The sequence below is a fragment of the Macadamia integrifolia genome, chromosome 1 (genome assembly GCF_013358625.1).
Source record: "Macadamia integrifolia cultivar HAES 741 chromosome 1, SCU_Mint_v3, whole genome shotgun sequence".
NCBI lineage: Eukaryota > Viridiplantae > Streptophyta > Magnoliopsida > Proteales > Proteaceae > Macadamia > Macadamia integrifolia.
Window position 1 is genome coordinate 16,475,978 of NC_056557.1, and position 6,375 is coordinate 16,482,352.

A 6,375-nucleotide genomic window follows, 5' to 3' on the forward strand; every position below is an offset into this window, starting at 1 on the left:
ATCAAGCTCGCATCATTATCAACTCCTTATCTTGATTTCTTTGAATCAGCCCTGGTGTTATGAGCATCTGGGTATCGTGGTTCTAGGATTGAATGATCAGCAGGCATCCTTCTTCCTGGCCTCCATAATATGGGGAAATCATCATACACATAGGGGCTCATCTCTTCCCCTACGGGCCACAACTCATTCTCTTTTGAACAAGATCTCTGAGGTAAGTCGTACTTGCTTCTGATTTTCTTTTCTCTTGCTTTGTGCTATACTCACTACTTCTAAATTTGTAGGTCACCTAGAGACCCTTTCAAAACCTTGGGTTTTTGGATGCTACGGAGACTGCTCGAGCAATGTACCTGACCAAGAGGAGAGTCCTATTTTGGGGCCTTAAGAGCAATGCCTGGTATCTGGGGGACTGCATCACTCTTCAGTGGTCTGGTGTGGATCAATGCTTTCCTTCCTGCTTTCCTCCTCCCACCGTGCACCATCTAGATCTTATTTCAGAGGACCAGGTTGAGGAGCTGGCTGAAGGAGTATGGGATATCTCATGGGGACTATGAGACCTTCCTTAAAAAGGAGACGGTTTGTGTCCCTCATGGTCCTATAGGTCCAATGGTATGTTCCTTTTCTTGAGTGATCTTTCCATATTTCAAATCCTTTTTTCTGATTAATGTTTTTGTAATGGAGGACACGCCCTATGATCCCCCCTTTTGTTCAGCCGCAGTCAAGAGTTGCCGGTCCTTCCTTTTCTTGGCCTTCCACTGCTGTAGGTGGATTTTCTCACAATATGGCCACCATCCCCTTTCATGGCTTTCCCGGTTGGTCTTATCCTGATGCTGCCAACCTAAGTGTCCCAAGGGCTCTAAAGTGGAGACTGGATCAAGATGCCTCTCTTGGCCTACCTATCCCATATGATTATGTGAGTGCCCACCATTCTTTATATCATTGCCTTTTTCACTTTCATCTTTGCTAACACTATCCTTTTCAGGTTTCTCCGGAAGCCTACAAAGAGATTAGGTGAATGCATCAAGTGTAGACACCCAATTTTGTCACCCTCCCCGACTATGATGACTTATGGATCTTGGATGTGACCTCTTGCTTCCAATCAACAGAGATGACAATTGAACCCAAAAACATTCCATACTCACCCCAAATTTCCAGAAATCCCGTGTGAGATAAAAGAAGGGTCCAAGAATCTTGTCCAAAGTGACCATACAGATGGACAGTACTCGGAATCATGATTCCAATGATATATGGTACGTCAAAATCAGACCATTGGATCTCCCGCAATCATTCCCAGAGTTACTCCATGAGCGCCCATGCAAGCACCCAAACCATGCCATAAGTGCCTAAACCCTACCCATACAAGCTCCCACACCACGCCATGAGCGCCCAAACCCCGCCTATGCAAGCCCCCACACTTTGCCATGAGCACCTAAACCTCACCCATGAAAGAATCCACACCACACCATAAGCACCCAAACCTCGCCTATGCAAGCACCCACACTATGCCATAAGCGCCCAAACCCCACCCACGTAAGCCCCCACACTTTGCCATAAGCACCTAAACCCTACCCACACATGCACCAACCTTGCCTAACATTGCGTGTCGTCGCGCACACTGATCGGCTTTATGCGCCCCATGTGCACCGGCTTAGGGCTCTAGCGCCCTCACTAGAGCCCCAACACCCCCGCCAGAGCTCCGGTGCCCTTGGTAGAGCCCTGGCACCCCCGGTAGAGCCTCAACGCTCTCTCCAAAGTCTTGATGTCCCTGTCAAAGCCTTGATGCCCCCGTCAGAGCCCCGCTGCCCCCAGTAGAGCCCAAGCACCCCCGCCAGAGCTCTGATGACCCCATTAGAGCCCTGGCACCCCTGCCAGAGCCTTGATGCCCTCGCTAAAGCCCTGGTGCCCTTGTCAGAGTCCCAACACCTCTGCCAGAGCCTCGGCGCCCCCATCAGAGCCCTGGCACACCCGTTAGAGCCCAGGCACCCCCATAAGGTGTCTAGTGCCCCCGCCAGGTGCCTGGTGCCTGGTGCCTGGTGCCCCTGCCAGAGCCTCAACGCCCCTGTCTATGACTAGAGTCCTCATTTCGATGATCGAATTTGTGAGGGGATTCCCTCTTCACCCGATTATGTACTCCGCACTGCCCCACTAGCGTGTACCCTACACCACAACCTCCCATTGGCCTAAAAAAGCATCTTTTCACACTATTGGCCAAAAAAACATCTTTTTTCTCCATTGGTTAAAAAATACCTCTTTCACCCTATTGGCCCAAAAAAGAATCTTTTCAATTCATTGGCCCAAAAAAGCATCTTCGAACCGCATTGGCCAAAGAAAGTTACCCGTTACCCCATTGGCCAAAGAAAGTTACCCTTTACCCCATTGGCCCAAAAATTTACTTTGTTACCCCATTGGCTAAGGAAATCCCCCTTTCCTCCCCATTGGTCCAAAAAATCTATAAGTCCCCCCTCCCTTTGGGTTTTCATACTCAAGCCTCCTAGTGAGCATCCCTTGTAGAGAATCTTTGCCCTCTCTCCTCCCCTCCCTCCTTGAGGCTCTTCAAGTCTTTAAAGAGATCTTTATAAGATTCAAAGTGTTCTTCGGGCCTTCGAAGTTCTTCAATCATCTGAATTTTTGAGTGAGCATTTTTGTGTAGGAAAACTTTGCCTTAGTTCCCCACCTTTGAGGTTCTTCTAGTCTTTGAAGCGATCTTCATAGATTCAAAGTGTTCTTTAGGCCTTTGAAGTTCCTCAATCATTTAAGTTTTGTGAAGACCTCCAATAGCCTATTCCTAGTGAAAGCTCTATCAGAGTGCCACCTTAGGCTAGCCCTCCTATAGCCTATCCCCAGCGAAAGCTCTACCAGAGTGCCACCTCAGCCTAGCCCTCTGACTTATAGCCTATTCCCAGCGGAAGCTCTGTCGAAGTGCCACCTCAGTCTAACCCTCCTAGAGCCTATTCCTAGCAGAAGCTCTGCTGGAGCACCACCTCAGCCTAGCCCTCCTATAGCCTATCCCCAGTGGAAACACCATTGGAGTGCCACCTCAGCCAAAATATGGAAGTAGCCCATCCTTATCAGAAGCTCTACAGAATTGACACCTCAGCCTAAGCCCAGAAGTAGCCTTTCCTAGCCGAAGCTCTATCGGAATTCAAACCTGAAAGTAACTAGAACTCTGTTCAAATGTTACCATAGTCAACATCTCTCAAAAAAGAAAGTTAGAGGTCAAGACCATCTTCCCCTGAGTCGGGAGAATCCACAAGAAAGTTCGTGCCAACACTAATCGGGGTCCACCCCTCTTGACCCGAAATAGGGGTCAAGCTAAGGTATAATTTCTCACCCAAATTAGCATAATGTAGATTTTATATTAATGTTGTTTTAGTGTACATAATTATTTAAATTCAGTCAATGTATATATGTGTGATAAATTAGCCATATATGTGGAATATGAATAATTGTGGAAAATGTTCGTTCTTAAGCATCTAGTAGGAACACCAGTTGAATAGGGTAGATTGGGTGCCTAACACCTTCCCAGTTCTACAATCTAGCACATACCCTAAATCTCTAGACCAGACCAACTTCAGGGCCCTTTTCTCAAGAATTTAGCCCACCGTCGGGTCCTAGACCCATAATCCTAGGTGGCGACTCCAAACCCTTTTGTATGATCTTGATCCCCCGTATTGGACCATCATCAAATCCTTGTCTCAATGATGACCTTTACACTCCTGCGAAATAGGCCTCCACATATCTTTGAGTGGTGGTACGTGTGGGTAAGCACACACGACACACCCCTCCTAAAGAAAGAGAAAGAGAGGAGAGAGGGCTGAATGCTTAAAGTCTTTTTCCGGACGCTACCCTCATAGTGGCGACTCCACTGGGGACATGTCAAGCTTTCTACACTAGATGTTACCTCTAAATGCAAGAACATTTTCCACCACATCTGTTTGAAAACATGTTTCATTAACCCCATGTTTGTAATTGTATTTGTTAATTGCATCATGCATCGTGCTCGAAGTGAAATCATTTGGCAAGGGACTACCTGTTATGCCAGCACACTCGGGGAGTTTAGTGCATGTCATAGAGAATACTCTGAGAGCAAATGGTATTTCTTCTTGTACAAGGGTGTGAGGTATTGTTAAATGGCGAGGATGTTTGTAATTATGCCAGCACCCTCGGGGAGGTCCACACGCTTTATAACATTCTGAGATCGAATAATGATATTCACGAATAATGGGCAAGGAAGTCACCCCCTTGATCTCATACCTACGGGTATATCAAAAGGATCACGTACCTTGCATATATAAATCCTGTCAAGGAAGCCTTGTCGGTCCTGTTTGCATCCACTGCATACTCGCATCATGTAGGAAATAGATGGAGAATGCTAGGAATGCCACAAGATGATCTATAGAATTTGTTTGAGGTCTTGAAAAGGAATCTTCCTATAATGCATTCTAGTCATAAAGAAATGCTCTCCTATGTGTGGTTTGGATAAAAGTTGTCCTTCCTCCTTAGAAATGAGATATGGATGATTTGTTATATGTGACTCTGGGGGGATTCCTGTGAAAGTCCCATAAAATGTCAAATTATCTAAAAGACCCAAGGAAACTAGGAGGAAGGTCACCTAGTGGGGTAAGATTAAGGAAAGTCTGACTTTATTGGCAGAGAATGTCTTATAGGAATATTCTAGTCAAGCCATTTGTGTGAATCTCTCACTTATGACATCGACTGGACTAGGGGCATCAACCCCTATCCACTCTTTATTATTAAGTGGACTAACTTTGGATGAATCATTGGTTGATAATTGAGTGGATGAATGAACAAAGGGTTGGGAATACAAGAATTCTAAAATAAGCCACTTTTGGTTCAGGTACAATTCCACACCTCAAGTATTCTCCGTGGTCCGTTTGGACACATTAGGGTAACTGGTTGACTCGCTTAAGTCCAGTGTCACCTCTATCGTCTCTCTGAGATTATCTGCTTCTAAGTGATTACAGTCTAAATCACATGGATCAACACAACCCTGAATCACCTGAGAAAGCATGGGTCCACCTTTTGGAGACCTTACAGAAAGAAATGGCCGAGGTCAAGAGAGGATTAGCCCAGATATTGTATATGCTCCCAACCCCTCCTAGGACAAATCCCAAGGCCGAACTAGCGCAGGCTATAAGAGAATTGGAACAGAACGGACCTACAGGTCATCATGGAAATTCTTATGGAGTTAACTCAGGAGAACCAGAGCAAGCCAGGCAAATTGATCAACAAGGAGTTTCGCCTACCCGTCTGAATGGTCAATAAGGAACCTACTCTCGAGTTCCTCCACCCAGGATGGTGATTAAAGATGAGGAAGAGGAGTTACGGCACACGTTCGAATGGAACCTCTAGAGACAGAGAGAGAAAGAAAAGCAAAAGGGCAGTTGGAAAATATGATCCGAGCTAGAAATAGTGTGAAAAGTCATATAGCAGATCTAATGAGATGAACTTCTTTTCTGGGCCAAGGATTCCCCAGAAGTTCAAGTGGTAGACTGACATATTTGATGGGTTAAGGGATTCCAAGGCTCATCTCAAAGTCTTCCTCAGCATCGCTAAATCATGGCAGCTTGCTGACAACCAAATGGGACAAACTAACTGTATCAGGGCCAGCATTGAGGTGTCTCACATAGTTGGAGTTTGCTCAAACCCAGAATTGGACAACAGTGGTGAAAGCCTTCACCAAGCAGTACTCGTACAACACCAAAGTGGATGTGAAGCATCGGAAACTTGAGACATTGAGATAGTAACCCAAAGAAGGATTCACCGCCTTCTTAATGAGGTTTAGGGACAATGCCCCCAAGATGGCAGACTGACCCTCTGAAGCTAAGCAAGTGGAAATGTTGATTAAAAGTTTGTCTAAGCCTTGCTATGATGTTTTCTACTATCAACATCTATAGACTTTTGATGCCTTGATAGCCACTGGCACATGTGTGGAGAATCGAATCCTAAGAGATACCTAGTATCATGGATCCTCTCAAGATGTGGGAAAGAACACTAGAGTCGGCAAAGGGAAGGGTCCCAAAACCAATGTGGTAGGCACGGTCCAGCAGTCAGTATCACCTGTCTCCTGTCACCTCTTCACAAACTTTTGTGATACAAGCAGATGCTCCTATTCAGAAGGCTCCTCACTGAAGGAGACAGTTCACTGATGTGGGGATGCTCATGGTAGCAGTATATGAGAAGCTAATGAAACAAGGATTGCTAGGGATAGTAGCTCCAAGGGTGATCAGTAACCCTCCCCCAACTTGGTACAGGGACCATAAATATTGTGCATACCACACTCAGAAGGAGCACATCGTTAAAAGATGCATAGGTCTTCTACATGCAATCCAGGATTTGGTAGACAATGGGACTATT